The sequence below is a fragment of the Musca autumnalis genome, unplaced genomic scaffold (assembly GCF_047663935.1).
Source record: "Musca autumnalis isolate F117 unplaced genomic scaffold, ASM4766393v1 scaffold_5, whole genome shotgun sequence".
Classification (NCBI taxonomy): Eukaryota; Metazoa; Arthropoda; class Insecta; order Diptera; family Muscidae; genus Musca; species Musca autumnalis.
In genome coordinates, this window is record NW_027412088.1 from 144,212,584 (window position 1) to 144,220,993 (window position 8,410).

Sequence of the window (8,410 nt, forward strand, 5' to 3'; positions counted from 1 at the left end):
TGTTAACCAACGTAGCAAACAAAGAGGAAACGAAAAAAATTTTATAAATCTTCTTTCTTCAGTGTTGTAGAGACAATCGTTGATCAAAGACGGTAAATTGAGTGAATAAATCAGTGTTTGGTATGAAATTAAAGAAATTGTGCTTTTTAGTAAAATAAATGTCCAATACATTTTCTAATGGAATTAAAAAGGTGAATGGAAATATTTTATTGGACAAGGAAGAAATCTTATTTAATATTGGTAATTACATCAATGCATTTTTCATTGACATACATACATATGTATATTTGAAATATGGATGTACCTATTTAATACATTATATAATCATTTGATTCCAGATGCCGATTTCCCGCTGATGATTTGAACTTTGAAGGAAATGTGTTTTATATCACAACTAAGTAGAAGCGTTCAACGATGTTTCTATATAATTTTTTCTGTTTAAAAGTGTGACTTTTTATAAGTTATTTCATTCAGTTTTTTCTTTTATTAAAGTCTGTTTTGTCTGCTGTGCTTTTGCTTTTTTTCTATGCCTTTCAATAAAACACCACCATTTATAAATGTGCTGAGAGCAAGTGAGCATACATTTCAATGTGTTTCACATTGACATTTATGCTCCCTTGCTCTCAGAAAGCGCCCACTGGTGCATGTGTTTTTTTTGTGGCTTTTGGGTTTGTATTTGTTTTCACCCAAACATATAATTTGTTTGCACCCAAACATATAATTTGTTTGCATCCAAACATATAATTTGTTTGTACCCAAACATATATTTGTTTGCAGGACTCAAACATATGTTATGTTTGGGACTGCTTGTAAACAAATATATGTTTGCTGCAAAATATATTAAGTACGGCCGTCCACTTTGAAATATTCTGAACTTATATGGAATAATTAATTTTCTTTCTGTTACCAGTTACCGAAGGTACGTACCAATGCCCACAATTTTAGATGGAGAAGTTTTTGACCACTGGTAAGTCCACACATTAGCGAACCGAGAAAAACCTAATATCGGGTACCGTATATGGGGACTATACCACTACAAGGCCAATGTCTAAAATTTTTAATGGAGAAGTTTTAAACCACTTGGAACCTCAAATATCAAATTACAGGTAGTTCGGTTAACAATTTAGCTAATATCAAACTACATGTAGTTCGACTTAAATGTTGATAAATTTTGTAAAATATCTAAAATCGTGAGGCACTGTTATATGACGGCTGTATCAAAACATCCATCCATGTTGAAAACATTTGTTCAAGACGTTTAGTGACCCCTGGAATCCTCAAATGTCAAATTAAAGTCAGATCGCTCAAAATATCTAGCAAAAATATGTAAAACCGGCAGGTACATGTATATGGGAGCTATACTCAAACAATTATTTGTAGAGTTTTCTAACCACTTTCAACCTCAAATGTCAAAGTACCTGTACCTCCTAAAATATTGATAATACATATCTTCTGTACAAAACATGAACCCTGTTTAGGTTAGGTTACAGGATGCGAAACTGCCATTGTGCTCATCCTGAAAAGAACGATAAAGGAGAGGGGAAAGGACAGGACAAATGAGGAACAGAGTGGATAGAACGGGCGAGGAAAGATGAGAAATAAATTTAGTATACTTTATATAATCTAGTATGACCCGTTCCACTGTTTTAAGGCTAATGCAGTATCATAACAGGGTCAGAATAAAAGTGAGAGAGATTCCATATCATGGGTACAAACCTGCCTGCGTTTGCTTCAAATTCTCCCACAACTTAAGATAGCTTTTGTACTCTCACTAGGGATAAGTAAGTCGATTTTCGATAAATCGATTAATCGACTTTTTCAGTCAAAAGTCTAAAGCTGGGTACACATTGTCAGTTTTGAATGACAGCTTTGTTGTTGCTAGCTAGTGTGGCCGTTGATTTTTGTCATTCATCATGCAACCACAAAATATTTTGTGGTTGCTGGACGGTTGGACACTTATCGATAATTGCAAAAAATCGTCATTCAAAACTGACAATGTGTACTGTACTTAAAAATCGTAGTCGAATTTTGTCTGGAGGGAAAATCGCATAATTGATTATATTGTGATCGATTTTCGAATTTGCCCATAGATTGCTGACTTTGCGGTTTTACACTTATGGCGGTCGAAAGTCGAGTTTTAAGACAACTGAAATAATCGCCAGGCCGAAAAATCGCATTTTTAGTTTTAGACCAAAATCGAAAAGACGAAAAATCGATTATTGCTTTGCATTACCTATCCCTAGTCTGGATGCGGAAATCTTTCGATTCCCTTTGTAGTGGCCGTCTTTTCAGAGCTGAACAAAATTCACAGCCTCAACTATTTGAAAACCTTTTCAACAAAGTACACACATATCACTATATCACTCACTTTTATTCATCATTAAATACAGCATCACAAAATTAATCATTTTTACATTTTCAACTTTATGTTGCATAGCTCCGGTAGCATACTCAATACGTAGTTGCATCTCCATTTTTAATAAAATAAATTATATTATATTGGGTGTCTCAGTATGATAGCTTGCAATATGGGAGATATATAATACACATCCCCTTATTGATCACTCCATTTTTTTCTCTACATCTGACCCCATTGCACGAAAATTAATTCACAATTCATTTAGAATTATAAATGCTGGAAACACCACACTTAAATTGCATTATAGTTCCGAAACCTGAAAATATGGTGCAGGAGGAGCTTCTGATCATAAAAATGTGTTTCCATGTAAACTTTTAGGTGTTGGGCAGCTTCGGAAAACAGAAACAAGAACTCGTTCATCCCGATGAAATCATACCTTATTTTCAAATCACACGTCGACTTATAGGTTGCAAAACAGCTATTGATACACTACTGCAATTAAAAGGGAAACAATGAGATAAAAATAAATCAATTAACATATATATGTACACTTAACAAACCTGACAAGATCATCAGATTAAATAAAAGACATATTCTAATACTGTTTTTGTTATTCTGCTTCCCATGTAGTAAATTCATATTTTGTTTTGTTTTGATCACTAGAGGATAGCGGATCAGTATATTCATTCTCTTTTAACGCGAATGAAATCCACAGGTCGGTTAAAGTGTACAGTACTTTTAGAAGTCGTAAGCCCGCAAAACAAAGTATCTATCAATCATGCATGACACTACTTCATGAACTAATTATTTTAACTTATGTAAGCCAAATAAAATTTTCATCCCTTTTACTCATGCATATATTAAATTCATCAGTATAATGGGGAAATTAAACGCGACCATGAATTTTATTTTTTTTTAAACACCACAAGTTCGTACTGCAGATTGATGACGTAGACAATATGTCAACACTGTGTAATAGTTCTAGCAGCTTTTGACATTTTACCTCCCACGTATTTGTCTAAAATCAATACGAGGTCACAATATATTCTGCTTACCAAAGAAACTTCCTTTTTGTGCGATCTTTAGAAGTGAATAGTTCAAAAACTTTGAAAAATTATTTTAAAATTTCACATCCATCTCATAATATTCGCAAATATAAGCAAAAAGGTTAGTAGCTGTAGAGATGCACTTGCCATCAAATTTTGTAGATTTTTTCCGGAAACTAATTTGAAAGTTAAGTAGGGAAATTGCAGGCAGCGCCATCTACATTTGATTTTTGTCCCAGTTAATCGATTAACGCTTTAAGTTAGTATCATCCTTAGCTCTGCATTTTTGTTTTTATAACACGAATTGACTGGAAACTCGCTGGTTTTCATCAGCGAGAGATGGGTTTCGAGTCTTCATGACTTCTTAGCCTCTGCCATTTTGCTACTTACTTCATACCGGTAAAGTTTCACTTCAATGGTTTGTTTAACCTAATTTCTGTTCTGAGGAAATCAATATTCAAAAGTTGTTCGACATTTTTTTTGCTAAGTTTTATTGCGTATCAAGCTGGTGAGTTAGCAGGTGTAAAATTTCTTAATGTTTTAATGCAAACATCGATACACCGTTTAGATTCAGTGCGAAACATTGCAAAACCTTGTGATTGGAGAAGGCCTATTCGAATGATCTTTATGACTAATTGGGAATTATGTTGTAATCATCCTCTTTTGTCGTCACTAACTTTAATTATTAATTGAAGTGCCATCTCGTTTAATCGGTGAGTGTTTGATTCGGTTGTGTAACAGGGATTTTAGGAATTACAGCATTGTCTCTTTGCTCTTATTAGGATTGGCACCCAGCTTTAAATCAAATGTCATGTCGATGTGTGTGCACAACAACCAAAAGGGGCCATAAAAATACTGTTTTTTTGTTCACCGAAATCGAGCCAGTGAGACCAGCCAGCCTATCGATCATTTAGTTTGCCTATAGAACTGCGAAAACAGACAGCACATGTGTTTAAAAATGGAATGCGAAAGAATATAAAACGGTAAAGAAGACCTGGAAATTTTAAGTTGTCCCCCAAACCGTGGTGATACAAAAGTTGCAGTCATATCAAAAATTATTTTTATGATAAGTTGCAGATTGATGCATAAATAACAAAATCGTCGCTGAAACTCTCTTCGCCGCAAAAAAATTGATAATCATCTTGTGAGCATAATTGAAATGTACATATTTGTAAGTTAGTTTGGCATGGACGGGAAAAAAAAACTAAGTAATTGCTTTTTACCGGCGCGTCTAGTGAACTTTCTAACTCTTAATCGTGGTGCGGAGGCACTTAAAACTATTCAAATTTGTTGAGCATTACAAGATTGTTTGTAGCCCATCGACCGGCCTCAATCGATTTCCGACCGTGTCGAATGTTAGTGATCATGCGATTAATTCTACGTCATATTTGAGTTATATTATAAATGCGCTTAACTCCTTCTACTTCAGCTAATGAATGCGGTCATATTCCACGAGTGCAAACAAAATTTACGCAGGAATCTAGAAATTTTGTAAATTAATTATTTTTTTTTAGTTCTAAATTTTTGAGAACTAGAATTTTCTCGAGTAATTTATCTTTGCTTGTTTAACTACGCAATTATTTAAGTTCCATGTGATTCATCATAATCTGAACTAAGGTCTAAAATATTAAGAATTTAAATCTGAATAGTTTTAAGCACCACTGAAAGGAAATCTCTTGGTACCTTATTCTTTATTGTGCCTTTGCCTCAACCCATTAACAGCTAGAGAATCTGACAAACGCACATTCATACCGGGGTATCAGTTTCATACATAATTAATAAAGAAGGAGGAATAAAACATAAAGTACAGATTTTGTTGTTATGGGCTATCCCCCCACTTTTCTGGTATGTGCATTTTGTCATATTCTGCTGCTGCTAACAGAGCTGAGAGATCAGTACAAGCACTCTGTAATCATTGTCACATTTCAGATTTGTCTAGCTCAGCGAAATCAAATCTAAAGGAAAAGTAAATCAATTTTTTTTGTAATTTGTGTATGGCGATCTCCTAACATCATCTTCAACTACAGAAAGGCCTTTCATCGTTGGAGCTGCGTGCCGGAGTTATAATGAGTAAGTGAGTACATATTTTTACTCTCTTTTTACCTCTTTTCCGTTATTTGTATCTTTACATTGAATTTTTGCCCCGATGGCAGATTAATCTGTTTGCTAAGCGAGGAAAAACATTAGAGTGGGTACCACAGGTTTTCTACATTGTAATATAATAATAATTTTAGGTGACTTTTGTTGAGTCATAGCTAGTTGTTTTCTTTAGTGTGTAATATCATTTGCTAAGAATTAATACAGTAAGAGTATAGCACATTTAATGCAGATGCAGGTTCTTAAGTATATTATTAAGCGAATTTTTATTGTAAAACTTACAATTAAGGCATCATGAATTTTGAAATAAATCACAACAAATCTAATATGGATTCTGAATAAGCTCTTTATATGACCTGTTTGATTTTCCGATAATCTAGATAGAGGAGTCACCCTCGTTTTAGGGGTCATGGGGTCAATTTGTGTTTTTTTAGGTGACAGTGACTATGACCAGGCTGGGTGGGTAGCATGGACTAACACCACCTCAAAGTCCATGAATAAATAAGCCATTTACTTGCATACCTTTCTTCTTTCCCCTTCAATGATTGATCTTTAGCACGTATAACTAAAATGATTTTTTTTGTAGCAAGAACATAGCTAGTATGACATCGAACCTACCCCTCCGACGAGCTAGTAGGCCGGAACCATATACGTGCGCTAGCCTTTAGTATACTATTCCTCAGAAATGTTGGTTGCATGCTACATAGCCTTAACATGGTGTTTCTAGAAATGTGCAATATTTTAACAAAAGTTTGAACTATAGGTGCTGTGCGAACAATATTACAATCTGATTGCTTTCCGAGAACTTTGATATTGGCCAAATATTCTTTGAAGTGCTTACGGCCAAACTTCTGGCAGAACCTGCCACTAGATTTCGAACCCGTAAGCCGTATATCACCACCAATAACATTCAGCTAGAATCGGAATAGCTTACAATTGCTTCAATTTGGAAGATTGGCTATTGAAGAAGACAATCACCCAACCCTATTCCAGTGAACATAATCATACTACCAGTGTTTCACCATAACCCAGGATATCATCAATCATATTGGAAAACGTTTTGTGAATAAGCAGTCATCGGCAATCTACCATATCCACTTATTACATCATCCGAAGTTACATCGGCCCCTAAACTACGTTTGATTGTGAAGTGCGAAAATTAAAACCAAATTTGGATTTCATTAAGATTTTCATAAGTTTTCCCTCAGGATAAGTTTTCTTACACATTCTATAGTGATTCTCCAAATAAGTGTACACGGAAAAATTTACCTCATGTTTGAGATTATTCCTTAACCTCAATGTCTTAATGTACGCACCAGTTCTGATCTTTCCTGTCACCACTAAAAAAATTGAAGCAGTTTGATTGACATGAATTTCAATTCGATACATATACATACATAAAAAAGATTATTTATACCATATATATATTTTGCAAAAAGATTGTCTTTATACGATAAACATTTCTTTGATAGAATTCACTTATGTGCATAAAAAATCACATCATCTAATTTTTACATATCAATATCAGCAACTATTGTCTGAAAGTTACTTAATGTCCTAAGGGTATTCTTCCCCAAAAAAGTATTTTATAGAATCATTTTGTTTACAACAAAAAATCTGAAAAAAGAAGTAGAGTAAAAGAAACTGAAAACGTGGAGTAAAAAGCTAGAGTACACTTAATTGGCAAATTTTCATTCATAAAAATACGATAAGACAAAATCAATTAAATCTCACATTTAGCATCTACATCTCTCTTGAGCGAAGAGACAACAACGCCTGTTCCAGTTCGTGTTTGGAGGCCTTCACATGATCGGGAAAAGGGGTAAGCCAAAACCATAAACACCATACTCTCTACATATTATATTTATTAATTGATTTTGTTTGTCATTGATTTTGCTTTGTGAAGAGATACAATAATGTAAAAGAGATCACATGAGAACTCCCCATTAAATAGTTGGAGAATAGCATAATTTCATTACATTTGTTTCACTTGCAATTCTTTCTATTACATCTTCATGTGATTTCTTTGCTTTGCATTATGATCTCTGCATAAAACAATTTGTTGTGCCATTTGTACATCATTGAAATCTTATTTCCAACATTCATTAATACATATTGAATTAACCCATTGAGGGTCATCGTATTGTTAAAGTTAGATCATTATACATTTCTCGATAATAGAGTTTACCTTTTGTTATAGTCCATATAAACAACTATTTGTAATGTTTCTAGTTACTTGAAATGCCCATCAGTATAGGATAAAATATAACATTATTTTATAGTTTATATACGTATTTTAAAATTTGCCATATTATGCATTGAATAAAATTGTTTATTATTCATAATGAGTTATTAAAAAATTTAGACGTTTTCTTGCATAAAATGTGGTAATTTAAAAGGGGTGATTTCAATTATGGGATTCTACGAATTTTCATAAGGCCCGTAGGATAAAGGCAGGAGAGGGTTCTGAGGCTAATACTCCATACCATCTAGGGGTATAACATCATTAAGGTATCGACTAATATTAATAGCTGATTGTAAAATTATGGTTTTTGTAGTGGGGTATTATCTATTGGCACATTATATTCAAAAGGTCCATTTTTTCAGTTTTATTTTTTTTCATACAATTAAACAGGGGAGTCTAAAATAATGCTGTAGTGAAAACATGGCTTCGTTTGAGAAGGACAGAATCCCCCCACCCGACTGATGCTAGGTAACAAAAGGCTCCCTATATCCTAACTCATCCCAAGACCCAGAATGCCTAGACATGAAGAATTTGCATTCGTTACGATTTTTTTCGTGACCATTACACCTTTCCTGAAAATTTATGACTATTGACGTGTTTGTAAATCGCTGCCCTGTCAAAGGCGGTCTTCCTGTCGTCGAACTCATCAGAAGTTATGAGCTT

At 33.9% G+C, this 8,410-nt stretch overlaps 1 long non-coding RNA gene across 1 annotated transcript; it reads left to right on the forward strand.

The window, feature by feature from the left end:
• The first annotated feature begins 3,547 nt into the window (after nucleotides 1-3,547).
• LOC141386570 (uncharacterized) lies at nucleotides 3,548-4,335 on the forward strand. Its single transcript, XR_012408405.1, has 3 exons — nucleotides 3,548-3,913; nucleotides 3,974-4,118; nucleotides 4,188-4,335. It is a non-coding gene; the product is annotated as an uncharacterized lncRNA (long non-coding RNA).
• The last annotated feature ends 4,075 nt before the right edge of the window (nucleotides 4,336-8,410 follow it).